The following is a 22,517-nucleotide window of genomic DNA, read 5'->3' as shown; positions in this document are numbered from 1 at the left end:
ACATTTGAGATTTCAAGAGCGTCACGGATCTCAGCAGATTATGCTATGCTATTATTTATGGTGAAAACACATTAAGTTATTCTTGTAGACTTGAAGGAATTATAGAACAGTTTGGACGAACCTGAATATCCCAAAGGTTTATAATAAAAAAAGTAAACTTCAGATTGCTCCAGTAGCTGCGGTTGATTATGCAACGTTACTCAGTACAAAATATGGCTACTGTTACGAGTGTAAACCTGAAGTTTTGAACTCTAAGGTGGTTTGGCTGACCTGGAATATCCCTATTGTATCTATAAATGGCATTGTTGATGTGATGTCAAGAGCTTCACGGATTCCAGTAGATTATGCAATTCTAACAAGCCCAGGTTGATCATTATATGCAATTCTATTATTCGTGGCGAAAATACATAAAATTATTCTTGTAGATTTTTAGGACTTCATTATACGACAGTTTGGAACATCTAGAAAATCCCAGAATAAAAAACACCTTTTGATGTTCTTGACGAAGGCTAAATGAATATATATAAACGTAAAACACATCCAAGTTTAGCTATTAGAACAACTGGTATGTCAATTATTTCGTTTCCTCAAATTTCATGGTTTCAGGATGTTCTAGGATATCAATGAAGTCCCAAATACAAAAAATACATTTTTCTCTAACAGAGGACCCAATTTGCAACAATTTTGCCATGTATGACCCCTCCGGCTTCAAAGGGTTAAATAATTAAGTAATTAAGTAATCTATGTAGCAATTGCTGACGGAATCCAAGGAAAGTTTATAAAGACATTCTTTAAAAAGCTTCTGGGGTAATCTCAAAACAAATTTGGATAAAATTATGAAGTAAGGAGTAATGTCAGAAGGTATCCATGAATTGAGGGGCCCAGAATCAAAGGGGTGTAAGTGATCATTAGGTCGATTTTGAGTTGAGTATATCAATAAGTTCTTTAGATTTCAAGCATTTTTAAGATAATTTTTACGATGATTAAAAAAACACGATAAATCGTAGAAAATTGGGTCGATTTTGAAACTCTTTACTCCTCCGTATGGGATGAAAAATTGGTGGAAAACTTTAAACCTCAGTTACTCGAAAGTGGGGTTTTGTCACACCCTCTGCTTCTAACCCCCTCAATTGTTTTCCAAATGCGTCTCTTAATAAATTTCTTCTCAAAGAATTTTCGAAAATATCACTGAAGGATTGTTGAAGCAATCCATACAAGATTTTCTAAATTAACATTTAGAGAAGTTTCGGAGAAATATCTAATGGAATACCTGAATTAATCCCCGTAAAAAACTCTAAAAATCTCTGGAGAAAATTTTCGTATGCATGTTTGATCGATTTTTCAAACTTGGAGTGACCTTCGATGACACCACTGCTTTTCCGATTCTATCGACTATCATCATGCAAATTGAATTTCCTCACCGGCAGATATTACCAATCATCTCGATCCATTATGCTCGTTTGCCTACAATTCCTGGAACTCTGACCCGGTCTTCCCAATTTCACTCGGGGTTCCCACAATTTCGTCTTAGCTTTTAGCCAAAACTCACCGTTCGAGATCCGTTTCCCACACAACACCCAGCGCGGCAGCCATATCGCTACACTACCCAACCCACAACCGTCCATCCAATCCCACCTTCTGATACAGGTAATTTCATTTCACGATAAATTTCCCACAAACTCTCGCTCAAGCAATCGTCGGTAGGTCGGTCGTCGTCGTCGCACCCATCACCACCATCTTCGAGCAATTCTCGGTAAACTAGAAGTGGAATAATTCGTGGTAACAGCACCGCGGGAGCATACGCATGGAGCTCGAACCACAGAGCGCCAGAGTCGGCGAAAATTTATTGCATTAATTTGTATATTTATTGATTTTTAATTAAATGATTAATTCGTTTTAAATGGCTCGCGGTAGGGTCTGCGGCGGCGTCAGTCGCCGTCGTCGTCGTTGTCCTCATCGTTCGAGGCGACAAGCACATTAAACTGGTTTATGCTTATCGGGTATGTAGGGTAGGTAGGTACCTTCTACACTGCCGGCGTAAAGTCAGCCATCACTGATATGGTGAAAAATTGCGAATGCCTTTTATCACTCTTGTGGTGCCGTAACGCGAAAAGCATGTCCTTCTCGAAGATTTCACGGCACATATGTGCGTTGCATGCGCGCTTCCCAGAATTGCCATTTTGGATAATTTGTGGTGTGCGGCAAATTTTTATAATGTTTACATAATATCACGTACAGATTGGACGGGCTGGTACCGAACCGTAGGGACCCGATGTAATTAGGCTCCGTTTCAGCTCAAATTAGGCTCGTGTGGCTTCTGTCGGTTGTGCATACGAAGGAGCACCTACCTAACTGCAGAAGTGCGTGATGTTTGTTTTTGCAGCCCAGTCCTGACCATTGGCGTCATCTTGGTGATGATGGATGGAGACGTAAAAATCAGCATCTCGTGCAGAGTTAATAAATATAATTAGCTCTCGTTAACGATTGTTGGTTAAGCTCTGTGAGCCGGAAAATATGACGTGTGTTTGATGAGCAGTTTAGTCGAGATGCAAATGAGCTTAATGGTTTGTTGAGGTTTTTATTACAAATGGTTTGATGTTTGTTCAACCACTTTGCTACTTTCCACATAAGGTCCTGCCATGTGAAACTTTACAACACAAACTTTTTTTTTCTCAAACAATACAGCAGCAGGTTACAATTTGGATATAATCAACCATCGTACGTCACAATATCTGGTTTGCGGCACCCGCTGGAACTGCGCTACACCTCAACATGAAGGAGTCCTTGGAGAAATTCTTGAAGGAAGTGCAAGAGGAATTGTGGAGGAAATTCTGAAGGAATCTTGGGACTCAGTTCTTCTAGATATGCTTCTTGAAAATTTCCCTGTAATTTCTGCTTAAAATTTAGTTCAGATGCTTTTATGAATTCTTGCTGAGATTGCTGCTGGGATTTATTCAGGAATTACTGGTTGAAAAAACCAGGAAGTCTTGTTAGGGTTCCGCAGGTTACTGCAGAAATCTCACTACCAAGTGCTTGAGAAATCCTAGCAGGAATTCCTGGAAAATTCCTAGTAGGAATCATTGAAGGAATCCTTGCACAAATTTCTACTGGTATTGCTAAATTAATTCCTAATGAAATTCTTTGAGAAATCTATGGTGGAATCCTTCTAGCAATCACAAGAAACCTTGGAGTAATCTCAGCCAGATTTTCTAGAGGAATCCTATCCGGTTTACCATACGGCGTTCCTTGAGAATCGCAAGCGAATAAATTCAAGGGATTCTTCAGGAATTTCTTTTGGAATGCCTCCAGGAATTCCGGTCAGGATCTGCTACTAGGACTTCTTAAGGGATTATTGGTGGAATTTTTCCATTTCAGAATAGTATTCCTACAGCTTTTTGCTCTTGGGAGCTGCATTTCCTGGATGATTTTCAGCAAAAAATCTTTGAGGAATACCAGCAAAATTCCTGGAGAAATCCCATCAGAAATACTCAAAAGAATTTCAAGAGGATTCACTTGGGTTCACTTGGGTTGACTTTCTGGAGAAATCGTAGCAGGAATTTCTACAGGAATCCCAGTGGAGGAATTCCCTGAAAAATTCTGAACCCTTGGAAAAATCAGCGCATGGATGCCAAGAGGAACTATCAGAGGAATCCATGGAGAAACTCCTTGCAGAGTTCCAAAACAGAATTTCCAGAGGAATCCCAGATATTCCTGGAGGAATTTCGAAAGCATTTTCAGGAGATATCCTTGGAGAAATCCATGGTCGAACCACAGGTGGAAATCCGGGATGAATCCTTGTAACGGAGAAAACAACAAAGTTATTGCACGGGTTACGGACAAAACGCTGAATCACATAAGGCTGAAATAACAAAAGGCTGAATAATAAAAGGTTGAAACTCAAAATGTTGAAAGGCTAAACAAATAATTCGACTATTTTTCAAACGCTATCAGTTTATAAGCTGCCTTCTTACCACAACCTGCAAGCAAGGATGGAAACAAAATCATTCATTTATTGTGCATCCCTCACTCACAACCGCGCACAATCTCAATGCGAGTGTGCTTCTCCCCCAGCCAAGCAAAATCTTTCCACATTCATTGCGCATTCTTTTTAATGATAAAAAAAAAACTCAATTTACATAAAAAACGCAAAAACAACGAAAAAAAAAACATCTCAATTTATAAAAAAAATCATGTAAAAAACACGAACACAAGCAGAACCGATCCCTCCAGGGTCATCGGAACTTTGCAAAAAATGTTTAAAACGCTAGGAAAAAATAGCGACTCCAGAAATAACAAAATAGGTAGAATAAAAGAAAAAAAAAAATAAACAAAAAATCGCGTTAAACAACAACATAAAACATCTCAATTTATCAAAAACAAAATCAGATTGCGTAAAACGAATAAAAAAAATTTGCGATCCAAAAAAAAACAATAAAAAAACACACACATTCACAAGCGCGACATTACGACACCCGGTTCGAAGAAAAACGACGCGAACAACGTGGTCTACCCGCCACTGCCGATTGATATGGCGATTTTGGCCCTTCAAAAAATATGAAGGATGTTTCGTCGTCCCGTCTGCAGTGTTGTCCGCTGTACATCAATAGAAAATAGTATTAAATGGTGATAGGCTCACAACAGTTACATAATTTACGGAAATAAATCTTTCTACACATAGACAAAAATTACCTGAATCCTCCTGAAACAAATGGTCTATTAAAAATAAAAAAAAAAAAACATAATATAAAAAGAAAAGAAAAGTAGAACAAATTGTGATCTTTGAATTTTCCTGAATTTTCATTTAAATGAACAAAGCTAAGAAATTACATGATCAAAATTTGTTATGTTAGATCTTTCGCCGAACTATAATGCCAACAATAGCTCGAAAGAAAGGCCCTTGCTGTTTGAAATAATACCAGTCACATGGCCCATATAGCCGAAGCAATAGCGCAGGAATTCAGCTAGACCATGCTGAGAGTTTCTTATTCCATTCCTGACCAGCCCAGGGACTATTTGTGATGAAAATAGTTTCGACTCCATTGGGCATAGGGTATATTTTTGACATTGAGTATGAAAGTGACCATTGAGAAAGGAAGATCTCAGATAGTAATTGTGGAAGTGCTCACAGAACACTAAGGGCCAATTTCTTCACTCTGACTTTAAACAAGGTTCAACTGTAGGAGCAAGCCTGGCTGACCGGTTGAGCCAAGGTGAAGTAAACGATCTTGAGAAGTGGGCTTTATTCTAGTTAGGACGTTACGCCAAGAAAAATAAGAAGGTTTGTAACTTTGGTATACATAATTATTTTTTTTTTACTAAACCCATCCCTAGCTCATATCAAGTCCGTTCTTGTTCTCAGCCTTTTGTTTCAATTCTATAGTTTCAACCTTTTGTGTTCAGCTTTATGTGCATCCAGCCTTTCGAAATTCTGCCTTATGTTAACATTCCTACCAGGGATGCCAGATGATTTTTTTTAAATCTATTTTATTTTTTTTTCAAAAATCTGTATCTTTTACAAAATTTGGGTGAAAAATCTGTATCCTATACACATAAAAAATAGCTCATCTAGCTAAAAAATCTGTACTTAATATAAAATGAAATCTGTACGGATGCTGAAAAATCTGTATAATACAGAACATTTTGTATAATACAGACAAATCTGTATATATGGAACCCCTGATCCTTACCCATGATGCCATTGGACGAAGCATAACAGAAGCTTGAAATGAGCAAAATTGTTGATCTGATTAGAGCAGAAATATGGTTGATTCAATCATATTATGGTATGTAATATCAACAAACAATATTAATTGTTGAAGGTTTGACAGCTGGCTTATTGTCATGGTAGATTCAAGCATGTTTATGCTTAACTTAACCCTTTACAAACTAACTATATCGGATGATTGCTTTGAGCATGTACAAAAAAGGTCAAATGGTTGTATTTTAGAGCAATATCTTCTAATTGTAACACACTGCACTCAATAGGGTAGTGGAGGTATTTTGGACCGGGCAGGTATTTTGGCCTACCTATGGAGTTTTATGATATTTATCACATAATCTCTACAAAATCTTGGGAATTTTTTATTGGAACACGAAAAGTATTCAACTATGTGATGACTTTTATTTTGGATGTCTGTTAAATATGCTGTTCAGTATCAAAAATAGAGAAAATGTTTTCACTTCTAACGAAACGCACCGAAAAGCACCAAAAACAAAGAAAGTGACAAATTTGTAGTTGGCTTCGAAGAGGTATTAACTTTTACAAATAAATATTTTTGAAAACAGATAAACAGAATAAGTTGGGACCTCCAATGATCTGGGTTGTTATACGTTTATTTTACAATGAGGGTGTTTTGGGTTCGATATGTTCTAACAACTTTTCGTTAAGTTAAAAATTTCGATTCGATTTGTGTCCTAACAACTTTTCGACAAGTTGAAATTTTCAGGTGTTCAGTCATCCAGTTTATAAAACTTGTCCTTCTCTGCAATTATTTGATGACTGAGACAATGTGATATCTAATGCATGTTTAACAAATTAAGTATCATTCAAATTACTTAATTTTTGATGACCTTACCTCATTACAATATGTGTGGAATGCCTTTATATTTTGCAAAATCACTGGACTTTCACACTTCCTATGAAGCGTTACGTAATTTATACATGGTAACTAACGTCATGCAATAGTTAATAAATACACGTTTTGCGTAACATTTTTTAACGAAACATCATACTATAATGCGTAAAAACTGACAATTGCAACAAAATTTTATCTTTTTTACCGTTACGTAATTTTTAAACGTTCCCTGCATCAAAAAAATGAATAGAAAAGATGTAAACTTCACATAGTTTTAACTATGTTTAAATTTTTGCTGAGGTGGCTTTCATTTCATCAATCAATTGAAGTTTAATTTGGTGGGCCAAAATATGTGCACTTGATGGTCCAAAATAAAGCCAGGTGGTCCAAAATAGAAGCCCGAGATCCTTCAGGAGTTTTGATATTTCTTATATTTACTACAACAATTTTGAGTTCTGTTAGGCCTTTTTCGACAGAAAACATGTTGCTCTACGTAAAGCCTACTGAAATTATTCATATTTTGAAGTGGGAGCCTTCTTTTTTCGCTGAATTGTCTATCCACTTCCTTAAGGGGTCCAAAATACCTCCCTTACCCTACTATCATTGCAGGAAGGTTCGATTAGCAAAAAATGAAGTTTTATTAATTACAAAATCAAACGCGCAACAACTGACTGAAACTGACCTTCATTTTTGATGCGATCGCCACCGATTCTTCCAGTCCCAAACCGTACTTTCCGTTGGGTGGTGAAGACACCGTTAATGTTCTGGAATATTCGTGACCTACTTTTGATAGCATTGACGCGGAATAGCAGTCCACGCAGAGCGTAGTCGGCTTAGTTTGGCCTGCTTGTTTGGCTTGCAGGCATTTCACCAGTGCTGAGGTATTATCGTCTTCTCGGCGCATCAAGAGCTCCCTGGTCACGTCTTTCGTCATAAGGACCTTCGGTAAGGTAAACGCTTTGTGATATCACCGGCCGCTGACCTTATGGACCAGTGGTACGGCACACCAGCAACTGTCGTCGAATCCGAACTCCAATTGGATATCCAGTCCGGCCTTGCGCTTTTCCAGCAGGTCGTCCAGTTTCTCGGTTTTCACAACCGTCCAAAGCAGACCGCTCGGGAAGAATCCATTTCTGCACTCCGGTTTGTCCAGATTGAAGTCGATCATGTCCTCCACCAGATCATTGGATACCAACTTGCCCTATTTCGCCAGCTTCATGAGGTGGGCGCCCGCGCCAGTGACAATTTCCTTTCGCAATATGCAATCTGCGGAACCTGTGTTTCGTTCTCCAAACCGAGAGTTCCCGACAGGATTGCATTGATTTCGGATGTTGTTTCATGCTCTCTGTATCCGATACAAAAATAAAATAGTCCCTTCAGTTCAAAAATCTGTATTTCATATGAAACAAAATCTTTACAGATGCCCTCAAATCTGTACAATACAGATAAATCTGTACTTATGGCAACCTCATGAGGCTAGGAGGCTCGGTCAACACGGGCTCAAATATTAACATATTATGCTTGGATTAAGCATTTGATGGTTGGTGCTCAGTGATGTTCATTTAAATGAAATATATGCTTGATAAAGACATCAAATCATTGTGAATCAACCAAGCCTAGCATATCTTCGCAGCTTGAGAGAACTATGGAAAAGGTTATATCAATCAGAAAAAAATCTGTACGTGTACACCGTCAATATAGCCTGTATCCCTTCACTTTGCTCGATTCCGAGTAATTAAAAAGCGGACTCTCCGGCTGAGGTAGATGTTAGTGAAGGCGATATTTACGAGCGTAAAATCGCCTTCAACGATTGTTTTGCATTTGTCTGTCAGGTGAACTTTAACAGCTGGCAACCTAAATCGAGAGATGGAGAGATGGGTAGATGGTTGCCCTCTATCATCCCAAAAGTGTCGAAAAAAGTCATGGTTCAAAGGGTTTAAATTCGGCCATAATTTTATTCGTGTAATGTGTCGTAATAGGTGTTGGCAGGTCTTGATTTGGAGTACCTACATGTATCTCATTTATCAGTATTTGAACGTGTTTATGTCAGAATTTGATTGCCGTTCGTTACCTACAGCCACAGCGTTAAAAGGGTTGGTATTCAGCATGACCATGCTGAGGGTGACCGGTTCAATTCTCGGTCGATTCAGAAACTTTTCGTAATGAAAAGCGACACCCGTAAAACGAGTATTATAGGGTGTTTTTAAATGTCTCTTTTTTGTAGGGCTCTACGTTGCCACTGGAGTTTGGCTTGCCTGTATTCAACACAGTGCGCTTCAAGCACTTCTGCAGTTATTAATTGAAGGACTTCCTTTGTCTGCCATTACAAGAATTTGTATATTGTGAAGTAAGCACAATAATACACTATGCCCAGGAAATCGAAAATCGAACACGCCGTCTCCCGATTGGCGATCGATAGCCTTAACCACTAGGCTAATTGTGTGGCTTCGTGGTCGTGCGGCTAGTGTCACCAAGCATTTAGTCGCATCGTGCTAAGGAGCGCGGGTTCGATTCCCGCCGCAGCTGCCCACGGCTGTGCCACTGGGCGATGCATGCTAGTCCGTTGTCTAGTGTCGTGCTTCCATCAAAGAGCGAACAGCTCACTGGAAATACTAAACGTGTCCGTGTTTTTTAAACTGGAGACCTCAGATGTCTTATCCTTAACGTGAATTGGAACAAAAATGTATGTATGTTTGAATAAAATGTAACACAGTTCCGTAAAAAAAATCATTTGTAAGACTTCTTTAAAGACATTTCAAATTGCTAGGCAGTACTTGAACAAACTCTTGAAGCATCTTTAGTTCTAATTTTTTTATTCTAGCTTGCGGCTTAAATAATTCCATCACTTCCAAATGGAAATAAATCCGTTTCAGTGAAACGACTTTCCTGCCAGCAGCAGTAATAAAATAATATGTCAATTCCCGAGAGAATCAATCATCATTTTATTGAAATCATCAGAACGATCTCATTCATTTGCAATTAAGTTGTTACTTTTAGCGCTCGTTCTGATACATGTGGGGGCTCATCGCTTCGGCCGCCGTCTGTCGCTCGTAACCCTAATTCTTCGTCGTTTCCTTTTTTAAAGTTTCCTCGAAAATAAAGTAATCACCTCCAATTTTGGCCGGAAATAAAACCAAATTCCATTAATTTTAACGACAGTGCCCGCTGCACTTGTTTCCCTCGTTTCGAACCCAGATTTGAAATCACGAAAATCATCCGCACTGACCCTCGTCTGTCAGAGCAAAACATCGGCATCAATAAAACTTCATTAAATAACAATCATTTGTTAACACATTGGGTAGGTATTGCTATCCGGGAGGTTTAGCCCAACCCCATGAAACGGCTGTCATTCACATACAACTGGATTGAAGCCAAAAATATGGTGCTGGACGTGGTGCTGATTTGAATCGGCGGTTGCATAAGGCTGAAAACACAGTGATTTTTTCTGTTGGAGGAGGTGCGACATTCAAATTTAATTGACTTTAGTGTTGTTTTAAATGGGTTAAATGTATTTTCATACTTGTGTGTCTTGTAAATTTAACAAAGAACATTGAACCCATTGAGCAATACGTGGAAATGATCGTTTTTCGCTCACGAATTTATCTTCGCACGACAAAGTTCGCTTCCGCACGTAGCAGATTGGTCAGCAGACTGAAATTTCGTAAACAAACCTGTGGCGCCCCACCAAAGGCGGCGGCTTCAAGAACTAGCGCTTTCTTCAGGGGGTTGGTTTAGCCCACCTCAGTGGTCATCACAGCCTCCCGACAACAACGGCAGCGACGGTATCCGAACCCGAAGGCGCCCGAAGAGACGAGAAAGGTATAAACCCTGAGCACAAGATAGCATTTAAGTACCCGCGCAATCTCAAGTGCGCTGCGGAGGCTCATCATCATCGTCGTCAGCCGGGGAGAGTACGGCTGTTGTTGCAGTTGCTAAGTACTGGGCGTAGGACCTTATGTCGCCACAGTCAGCGCCAGCCAACCAGCCAGCCAGCCAGCACAACCCAGGGTGGTCAGTGAGTGCCTGACTGCCTGGTTGTTTGTGTGTAGGAAATCGAGACCACGACCCAAGCAAGACCAGCAGCCCAAGTGGATCTCCTCCTTCCCGTAGTCGTCGAGTGGATTTCACATCCTCTCCCTGCCAGGTCGGCTGAGGCTCTGTTTCTGACCTTACCGAAGATTGTCAGTATAGTTACAGTTGCGATCGAAAGGAAGTTTACAAATAATTTTAGGAAACGTTTTATTGGCATTCTTATTCATGGCTGGGTGGAGCACAATACTTGTTTTTGTGACTTTAATCATGTGAATATAGTCTAAATCTCGCGTTTGGTATTAAACAGGCGTATCTCTTGATGTTTTTCGATGCAGGACGACAAGGGCCAGCATCTAGAACAATAAAAATAACTGGATATTATTTGCCGGCCGAGTTATTGACCATGTGAGTTATTATAGTGAGTACCTATTTAGTCTAGGATTTGACTTTGCTGGAATTTTTATCCTTATTAGTTTTAAATAGTCTTGAAATGTTGAATTAATTGCGCATTTACAAAAGCAAAACCGATTCATTTTAACTGAAAAGAAAGTCAATTTAATCATAAATGATACGTTTATTTCAAATACTTTTCAAACGATTGCAGTCAACCATGATCTCTTACGTATATAATTTTTATCAGACTCAGTAACAGACGAATCGCTCTATTGATTTGACCTTTTTTGAAATTAGCTGAAACTTCATCTTATATATCAGTATTCATATGTGTTTTGGAATACACTCAAACCCCCATTTACGCTAACTCTAATTGTGCCAAACACAATGCCAAACCCCCCCAGTGAACGCACTAATCCCCAAATAACGCACCCATAACTTACGCTCCTTGGGTGTTACCAGGTATTCGGGAACAAGTAACATGTGATACATAATGTATAATGGAAGTTTGTTGTTTTTATTTATTTTATTTTTTTTGTTAAGACAGACTTTACCTCTAGGGCATTCGTCTCTTTCGCAAATTGCTCGTCTCAAGAAGCACTACCACCAGCAGAGCTGCAAAATTTGATAACTCCCAATCTTGAGACACGGGCCACGCAAACTTCTCAAGATCCGAAAGTTTTAGGAGAGGGTGGGATTTTTTCGGATTCTGCGCATTGGCGTAACTAGGATTATTTCCTAGGGGGTGCCCAGGGGGTGCCAGATTTAGTGGCTTTTCAGCCGCTCAAACCGATTGATCTAATTTGCAAAATTGTGGAACTCAGCTTTCTAGATAAATGTGAAGTGTTTAAAATGTCTATTAGACAAATGCTGTATTATTATGAACTAAAAACTCAGTAAACCACAGAAACTAAAAAATCTCCAAAAAAAATAAGGTTAATATAGGAAAATTGTATTTTCATTCTAAACTTCACGTTTACTACGGCAAACTCTGTGTTTTATCGCATGCAAGCAATCATTTGAATATAAACATAACTTTCCAGAGCAACTGTAATACTTAACACCAAAAATCGAGAAACTTATTTGCATTTTCGGTTTGAACTCAACATAAATAGTGACTGTCTTTATCTTTTATAAATTGAAAACTACTACGTGAGCATGAACTTATTTTTGAAGAGCAATTCAGAGTATGATTCATAAACACTACAATTTTTTTTAATAATAAGTACGTAAAATACAAGAAGTTTGTATTTTCGGAAATATTATTTCGGCATTCCTCAAAAAATTGTCCGACAATTTATTAGAAAACTGTTTTGCAATTTGTTGCACAATTCAAATTTCTTTTGGAAATCCCTCAGTAATTTCTTTGACATTGACAAATTTCTTCGGCAACTGCTTTGTATCCTCTTCGATAATTTCTTTAAGAATTTCTTTAGGAATAAGTTTGGAATTTGTTACAAAAGAAAACCTTTCAACATATCCTTTAATAATTTCATTTGTAAGTTCATGGAGTTTAAGCGGCTGATTGTTAAATGCCATTTCAAATCCTTCGGATTTTTTGGGGTGTTCCTTCACCAATCGATAAGGAAGTTTCTCAATAGTTTTTCCTTTAACTATGCCACCAACCCATTTGATATTTTATTCAATTTCTCCAGCAACTCTCGGTATCTCGGTATCAACATCTTTCGGTAAAGTCTTTCAATTCCCACTGTTTTTTCGGGATTTTCTTCGGTACGTTTTTTTTTTAATTTATTTTATCTTTGTAATTAAATATGTATTCCTTTGATAATATATTTGAGGAATTTCTCGACAATTACTTTAAAAACTTTTCGGGTAATTCTTTTATAATTCACGTCTATAATTCCAGTGAATGTTATCAGACAAATAATTCATCGAGATTTCTTCATTAATAAATTAAGGAATTACTGCAACAGTTTCTTTTGGAATACTTCGGCCATTCCAATGAAACTTGCTTTGAAAATGTTATCAGGCAAATCAGGAATCGTATTCTTAGAGATTTCCTTCGGTTGTTATTCATTTATTTTTTTTTGAAAAAATCTTCGCCAATCAATCATTGAAACCAACTTTTCCGCCACTCACCGCATCAAAACAAAAGCGCCACCGTATATGCACTGTAACATGGTGACAGCGATTTAGTTATTTTAGTGATCCATTCTTTTGAACATTTCTTCACAATTTGGACGAATCCCTTTTTAAATTCGTTCAGAAATTCCTTGGATGGTTTTTTTTCAACAAGTCATTCAAGAATTTCGTTGGCATGGTTTTTGGAAAAGATTTCCTCTGAAGCTCTATTTGCATAATATTGAAAATTCCTTCGTAAATTGCTTCGGCAACTCCTATGGAATATTTTTCACCAATTTTTTTTTGGGGTAGGATTTGGCCAATTGTTTACATAATTTCATCTTTCATCTTTCATAATTTATTCATTAATTCTTTTGGCTATTACCTACTATAGGAATTACTTTGGAAACACCATTGGAAATGCAATTTTTATAGCAAATGATCTGGGAATTCGTTCTGAAATTCCTCAGCAAGTTTTGAGGGTACCGTAATCCGGGGTCAAATTGATCACTTGAAAACAACTTTTGCGGATAGCATTAGTGGAATTCCAAATATTGCCGAAAGAATTTCTGTAAAATCAGTACCCAGTGGATCTCCATGGAACCACGTGACAGAATTTTGTTCAACAAATTTAAATTTTAATTTAAATAACTCCAAATATCATTAAATTGGAAATGCCACTGTCGATATCTCAAGTAGAACAGCGATTCTGTGCTCAAAAGAAGTTCACCACTGCTCACTATGGGGACGTATTTGGTTCGCAAGGTAAGTTATTCTTTATTTCTTTTCAGGCACCTTTACACACTTATATTGGTTCAACACAGGTAAGTTCACATCATAACTTTATTCAGTCCACTTATTATTAACTTTAACTACTTATTTATTGATAAAAACTAATTCACTACAAATTCAAACTTTAATGACTACACAATTGGGGTTGGGTGATTAATTTCTGGTTTGTTGTGGTTCTTGTTCGCCGATGATGATGATGGCGTCGATGTCGCAGAAAGAGACCCGATCACGATTATCATTCGGCTTTTATACATGGTGTCTCCATATTGAAAGGTTGCCGGAAGATAAAGATCGCACTTTCCGATGGGGGCCATGATGATAGCAGTATGGAAGGATCGTAATTGCTTGATGCTGTGAGAAAGCACAAGCTGACGTATAGGTGGCGGGACGATGTACTATTCGCATGTACTTTGTACGCGAACAGCCACTTTGGGGCGAAATTGATCAGTATACAATTAAGCATCGGTTAGAAAGGAAAATTTCCTTGACCGCTTAATTTTGCTCTTCTAAACACGAATAACGCGTTTAAAATCTTACAACTAGTGAATTTATTACTTTAAATGCAAAATTAAATTTTGAAATTTCCCCTTAAACGCTTACAGGTAGAAAATTTCATTTGAAATAAGTGATTTCTATCACAATAAATGACTATTTCAACATAAAATGAACTTTTTTTTTAAACTATTTCATGCTCTTATTAGCTACATAACTTTCCAACCAAGACTCCACAAAAATGTTAAAACATAGAATTTACGGGAAGTCCTATTAGCAATCGAATGTTTAGTAGCCATGATTTCAGCTAAATGAGTAATACATTGCAAATTCCTAAAAAAATAAGGCAGAACTAACTTTTTTCTAAAAAAATAAAATTCTACACTCATCTCTAGACATTTACGAACCAGATGACGTAAAAAGTTTAAGATCATTACGACGCTTAAGAGTTCCTAGTATGGATTTACAATGTAGTACCCGAATGATCAATTTCACCCCGCTGATCAATTTGACCCCGGTTTACGGTATTTCTTCGAATTTTCTTTTGAGATTTTCATCGAAAACTCCTTTGTGATTAAGCATTTATTTCAATATTCTTTTGAAAATCGAACTTAATTTTTAAAACTTTTTCAGTTTATTCAAGAATTTCTGAGTTTCCGAAGGAATTATGTGAGAAACTGCCAAAAGAATGCCCCACGAAATTCACACAGACGAGCCACAAAAGAATATGCCAAAGCAATTGTGAAAATAATCCCTAAATAAACCGAGGAATTGCCCAAATTAATGGATTAAGGAATTACTAGAGAAATGACCGAAAAAGTTACCAATGAAATTTACTAATAATATTTAAAGGGTATTTTCCAAACAAATTACCGTAGGAACTTCCAAAGGAAGTGCTGAACACCGATGTAGCTCACTAAAGGATCGCCGAAGAAATTCTCGATTAAAAAGCCAGCACCATTCTCAAAGAAACTTCCGAATATTTTTTTAAGAGAAATGCCGACAAATTTTTAAGTAAATTTTCGAGGCAGTTTACGAATAATGAAAATAAATAGAAAGAATTCATGAGTAATGATAGAACAAATCACAATAAAACTGCCAAAGAAATTTACAAAACAATTGCAAAAAGAAATGGCAAAGGTATAGCAGAGGAATCATCGTTGTTTCAAAACAAATTATTTCAAGTTTCAAAACCAATTTCCAATAAAATTGCTGATCAAATTTCAATGGAACTACTGCAGATATTCTTAAAAAAAACTATGAAAAAGATCTAAGGGATCCCCAAAGAAATTGCAATTTAAATAAAGGAATTTACAAAGAACTTTAAAAAAAAATAACGAAGGAGTTACAAAGGAATTTCCAAAAACATTTCTTTATATATTTTCGCAAAATATCCCAAAGAAATTGAACATCAATTTTCAAAAACATTACTTCAGAAATTCACAAAGCAATTCAGGAATAACCGAATCCCAAATGAATTGTCGACACAATTTACAAATTTGTTACTGATGGAAATACCGAATTAATTGTTAAAGAAGTTAACAATGGTTGCAATTATTGCCCACCCTGTGTCCAAAGAAATGCTTAGTTCGATTTAATTTATAAAATGTTGATATGAATGTTCATCTCCATCATTAATGGTCCACCAAAACACCAAGTTTCTGTATTATACGTATCTCCATAAAATTACTTGTAATACAAGAAATTGGTTGGAATGAGTTGGAACTGTACATATGAGTTTGCTGTATTGTGTGTAATTTTATGAATTTCGCAATTTTCAGAGTTCAAACTTCTAACAATTATTCTGGTAAATTATTCACATGATTGTTTTCAAGCTTAACCGTAGTGTGGCCAGCAAAAAAAAAACACCCGTAGAAGGCCGGCAGGGTACCCGGGTACCCACGAAATGGAAATGATCATATCTCAGCGATTTTTCCACCGATTTTAAAAGTTTTTGCCTCATTCAACTCAGAAACTCATTATCTATAGAGATCCTATTTGGTTAGACCGGTCCGATCACCATAGGTACCGGAAAATCCGGATTTCCGGATCCGTGTTTTTATACAATACAATATACGGGATTTTCGGTAGGTTAGTAGCAATTTCGGTACCAAGCATCGTAAAATTGCTTTGGCATATTGTATCTGACCGGCCTGGAATCATAAAACGTGTTCACTTTGAAACTGTGATTTCGGAACACGCTTCCCGTGAGGCCATGGTTGACCATAAACACTTTAAGGTATCTAAGCCTTAACAATGTGGGTTTCAATATGGTATAAGGACATGCTCCCAAAAATATGGATTTTCCGAAAACCACGGTGATTAGATCGGTCTAAGTTTCTGAAGTTTCTGAGTTTCTGAGTTTCGGAGTTTCTGAAGGGATGGTCGTGAATTGCGAGTGATAGTCCCAACGCTGTGATTCTCGTTTTAATTTCTCGATTCATTCACGCTGTAAAGTCAAACATACCCCTTCAAAGTTTAAAAGAAGAACTTTTTTCAACGTTGAACGTGAAAGTTGGTTGCTGGATTGGATATTTTGTGAATTATTTGTCCAATTATCATATGCTGTTGGATCGTTGAGAGCTGACATCTTTGTACCTCATCAGCTCTTGTTGTATATTGGACCTCGACTACTACTAGCACGGGCACTCAATGTTCACCCGGTCGGCAAATACGAAAGCACCATACACTAATACCCAACAATCGACAAACAACAGTAAATCATCACTGTCAGTGTCTACTGCGTCTACCAAAACCAACTCTAAGGAAGGTATGGGGAAACCTAATGATCACGTTGAATCGTTAGATGAGCTTCTACAACGTATGCAGCGAATGTTCGATAATACTAATACCAGGATAGAGGCTAGTGTGGAGAACTGCAAGCGGGATCTTCAGACGGAGATAAACACTCTGCGAGCCGATGTACAAAAAATCAAAACAGAGTGTTCATCTGAAATTCGCTGTCTGTCTAGCACAGTCATGGAAATCGCAAATGATGTGCGATCTAACAAGCAGCGAATTATGATTGGCGAAAGAACGAACGATTTGCTGTTATCTGGAGTCCCCTATCATTCTTCCGAAGATTTGTTGGATTACGTCACCAAGATTGCCAATGTTCTTGGTTTCGACAACGACTGTGTTCCACTCATCTACGCCAAACGTTTGGCAAGAGCTCCAATTGCTGCAGGAGTTACCCCTCCAATAATTTTGCAATTTGCATTTCAGGCCAAACATGTCTAAAGGTCCAATCTGCAGAAGAGAGGCTCTCTTTGGTTTCCCTCTCTTTCGTTAATATCTCAGCTGTTTATTTGTATTATGATTGTCTCCTTGCATTGAACGATGGTCAAAACAATCGTCTTTTGATTTGTACTGCAAAAATAGTTGAAAAGTGTACCATTACATTACAATAATTGAAAGAGAAAGTGAACAAAGAGAGTCTCTCAAATGCAGATAGGACCTATTGAAATGTTTGGCCTGATTTAAGCTGGCAAGGGACGATTTCTACAGTCGGTATTTGGCAACTCGAAACCTTTCGCTGACTCACCTGGGATTTGATGTGGATAAACGGATTTTTATCAATGAGAACCTTACTGAGGAGGCCCGTAGGATTAAGGCGCTTGCTGTGAAATTAAAGAAAGCTGGAAAATTGATCTCCGTCTATACGAGGAATGGTACCGTTTTCATCAAAACTAAACCGGATGCTGCGCCAAGGCCAATTTTTGCTGAGGATCAACTAGCTGAATAAAACCTTTCCTATTTTTTTTCTGTTTCCTTTCAAGTTATTCCTTGTATCCGTTCCTTAGGATGTTCCTTGCTTCCATCCTCTCCTGAAAGTTATAACATGACACCTGTCCAAGAAGTTTTTCTTTTTTCCTTCCAATATGGTCCATGAAACCTTTCCTTATAACTATCCATGTTTTCTTCCTTCCTAAAAGTTATCGTTCGATGCTGCCCTGGATGACTGTTGGTTGGACCCTGTTGGTTGCTGTTGCTGATCCTGATGTTATTGCTGCTGTTGCTGCTGTTGGTTGCTGTTCTGCCGTTTGTTGTTGTTTTTTTTTACCTTTCTTGCTTTGAATGGTCTATGAAAGACTTTTTAGCCGTTAATTGCCCCCTAACGAATCAATACGAACTGAATTTGAATATGAATCGCAATGTAAATGAAACTTGAAAAGTGTTCTTCCAGATGAAAACTCGTCACTCGGAGTTCGTTTTAGTAAATAGGTTCCTTCTATTGGGTGTGGGTGTGTATTGCCTAAGGTTCTCGAATTCGTTTTTTGTAATCGATGTCGGTTGAAACGTTGACCAGCAATACACGAACGAATAGTACGATATCTCATATACCTCGTGCTGTCATAAATGCGGCTTTGCGTTCTGACACATTGAATATTTGCCATATGAATATACAGAGTATCTGTGCTCGCCAGTTTGCCAAGTTTAATGAATTCAAGCAATGTTTTTATAACAGTAAAGTAGATTTAGTTTGTCTGACTGAAACGTGGTTATCAGATAAAATTTCTGATGATGCTATTGCTATTGAAGGATATAATCTAATAAGAAACGATCGCATCTACAGTCGGGGAGGTGGTTTGTGTATCTATTACAAAAATGACATTTCTTGTAAAATATTGTCATCGTCGGAGCTGCCTTACAGTATAGACGACGTCAACATAACTGAATATATGTTTGTTAAAGTAGTAGCCTACAATGAGACATTTTTACTTGGACTAATTTACAACCCTCCAAGGAATGACTGTGCAGAATTCTTATTTGAGAAACTCACTAATCTTTCAATATCATATGGAAAATGCGTTCTCATTGGTGACTTTAACACAGATTTGTTGAAGTTTGATAACAAATCTAATAGGTTGCCCAGTGTTGTTGAAAATTTAGGCTTTACTTGTATTGGATCTGAACCCACTCATTGTTCCTCAGATAGCAGTTCTTTGATAGATCTGCTCTTAGTAAATGATTCTGATTTTATATTGAACTTCAATCAAGTAGCTGCACCGGGTTTCTCATATCATGACATTATATTCTCATCCTTGAACATTCTCCGTACACGACCAGATTCTGTCGCGCTTATTCGTGATTATTCTCGGATTGACAAAACTGCTCTACACAATGCTTTGAATAATACTGACTGGTCTATCTTCTATGCGATAAATGATTCTGACATAGCTTTGAATATTCTGAACCAATTTATTCTCGAAACCTATGAAACTTTCGTTCCAATCCGCATGCGTAAATTTAAAAATTGTAATCCATGGTTCAATAATTCGATATCCTTAGCTATGGTGGAGCGTGACCTAGCTTATCGTTCATGGATAAGGAGTAGAACCCAAGATGATCATTATTTGTATAGAAGACTGCGAAATCGTGTAACCAACATGATCAAAGAAGCTAAATCCAATTATGTTTCCCACATAGCAAATTCGGCTAATTCGACTAAGATTTTATGGAAAAGGCTGAAAGAAATAAATGTTACAAACAATTCTTCACCTATACAATTCTCGAATTCATGTGATGAAATCAACAATTTCTTTAGTTCTAACTTCACCGTGGACCAATATCTGCCATCAATAGTGCTACCAAATGAGAATGGTTTCAAATTCACTTTAACCAATGAGTATGAGGTCTCTAAAGCAATTAACTCTATTAAATCTAATGCTATTGGACTTGACGGAATTCCTCCCAAGTTTGTGAAACTCGTTTTACCCTATATCATCAGTCCAATAACCCACGTATTCAACACAGTAATCGCAACTGGTAAATACCCTGCCGCCTGGAAACTCTCTAAAATTTTGCCGATTAGGAAGAAACCTCGGAAAAATGACATGCAGAATTTACGACCAATCAGTATTTTGTGCGCCTTAGAGAAAATTTTGAAGACCCAAATACAGGAATTTCTTTCGACTTTTAATCTCTTACATCCCTTTCAATCTGGATTCAGATCAGGCCACAACACCTCCTCTGCACTTTTAAAAGTGCATGATGACATTCATGAAGTAATCGATAAAAGGGGTATAGCTTTTCTGCTTCTTATAGACTTTTCTAAGGCTTTTGACAGGGTGTCACATTACCGGTTATTACGTAAGTTATCTACCCTTTATAACTTTTCAAGTGATGCAGTAGGCCTTATACGATCGTATTTAACGCTCCGCTCACAAGTAGTTGAAGCAAATGGTCAATTATCCGATACTGTCGGTATTACATCGGGAGTCCCACAGGGATCGGTATTGGGCCCTCTGTTATTTTCATTATTTATTAATGATTTGCCGTCAATACTGAGGCACTGTAGTATACACATGTTTGCTGATGATGTGCAAATTTATATTTGCTCTACAAATCACTCTAAATCACAGTTAGCTCAACTTGTTAATGCCGACTTGTCACGTGTTTTATCATGGTCAAACAACAACCTTCTTCCAATTAATTCATCCAAAACAAAAATAATGTTTATTTCACGATCCCGTAACATGTCTAGTATTCTTCCTGACATTATTTTAAATAACCAAAAAATTGAATACGTAAATAGGGTTTCGAACCTTGGTATCATCTTTCAGAGTGATTTAGAGTGGGATGCTCATATAGATGCTGTCTGTGGTAAAATTTTTGGTGGCCTACGACACCTCAAACAAACTGGGAGCATGCTGACTAATCAAGTGAAATTACGTTTGTTCAAAGCCTTATTACTACCTCATTTTACTTATGGTTTAGAATTATTTCTAAATGCTTCTGCACGATCTCTTGAAAGACTTAGGGTGGTTTTAAATTGCTGTGTGCGTTGGATCTATGATTTAACATCATTTTCAAGCGTTACTCACCTCCAATCTGAACTGCTTGGATGCGGTTTTTATGATTTCCTTAATGTGCGATCATGTACAACGTTATACAAAATAATAACCACAAAGGCACCTCGTTTTCTTTTTGACAAACTACAAGCATTCCAAAGTGCTCGCGTACAAAACTTTGTTATTCCGCAATACAGCACATCGCATTATGGGGCGTCATTCTTCGTTCGGAGTATTGTAAGTTGGAATCAACTTCCACCTGACGTAAAATCTTGTACTAGTATTAAAGAGTTCCGCAGGCAGTGCACACACCATTTCAGTAGAAGGAATTAGTTTATATAGTTAAGTTAAAAATAATGATTTATGAATAATGTTGAATTCCGATTGCTAAAATTTAAAAGGTTGTACCTTACTTAGCAAGTATTCGTTATATAAATAAATAAATAAAAATAAATAAATAAAAATATTTTCCCGATAGATGATGAGTTTCTGAGTTGAATGAGCTAAACATTTCCAAAATCGATGAAAAACTGCCAGCCTTCCACGTAATAAAAAAAATGCAGGAGCCCCTCCCCCTGCCCCTCCTCACTTTAAAATTTGGTCAACCCCAGTAACAGATGTATATTCACGAGTTATAAGATCTAACAGAGTTCCAACATCCTAGTCTCAATAACCATTAAAATATCGAGATTTGAAATTGAAAAAGGTACCCGGGTACCCTGCCGGCCACATAAGTGTTAAAATCAAACGGGTTGTCGCGATAAATACATATTAAAATATCCTGTATTATACGTGATTTTTTGAAGATTTCATAGTCTTCGAATAGAGCATCCGCAAGTATTTCAGTGTAACATTTCTGCCCTAAAAATACTAAATTTGAAGGAATGACACGTAACTTCGATAATAAACCCCAAAAAAGACTGTGTTACCCCAAAAATTGGAAAAGCATTGGGAGTTTTGAATGAGGCGTATTGAGTGATAAATAATGAATTTCAGTTTGTTATAATTGAACAATGCTCTGCAACGCAGCTTATAGAGCTAGACAATTTTTAATAAACCAGCTGGAAGGAAACCATGTTGAAATTTGGTTTGAGAAAGTGTCTATTGTCCATTAAATTAGTCAACTGTGAGAGGTCCATATGTAACCAAGCAAATTTTAAGCAAATGGCTGACACCAGGGGACTCTACCCAGAGCAGTCACAAAAGTCATTCTGGATCTACCGTGAATTGAACCTAAATAGCACCAGATCGATCCAAATTAACTGTACATTTACCAGATTAGCCCAAATTGCTAATCTGGTAATAATTTTCTATTGCCTGCCTTGATCAATTTGCGTAACTGTTAAGAGATGAACCA

The 22,517-nt window shown here is 37.4% G+C and overlaps 1 pseudogene; it reads right to left on the bottom strand.

Annotated features, from left to right (window-relative positions):
* Window positions 1-22,517, bottom strand: part of LOC109622636 (adenylate kinase-like) — an 86,886-nt pseudogene that overhangs the window by 7,342 nt on the left and 57,027 nt on the right.

The sequence above is a fragment of the Aedes albopictus genome, chromosome 2 (assembly GCF_035046485.1).
Source record: "Aedes albopictus strain Foshan chromosome 2, AalbF5, whole genome shotgun sequence".
Lineage (NCBI taxonomy): Eukaryota > Metazoa > Arthropoda > Insecta > Diptera > Culicidae > Aedes > Aedes albopictus.
The sequence above is the reverse complement of the archived record's forward strand: the minus strand, read 5'-3'. Positions and strand labels throughout refer to the sequence as shown.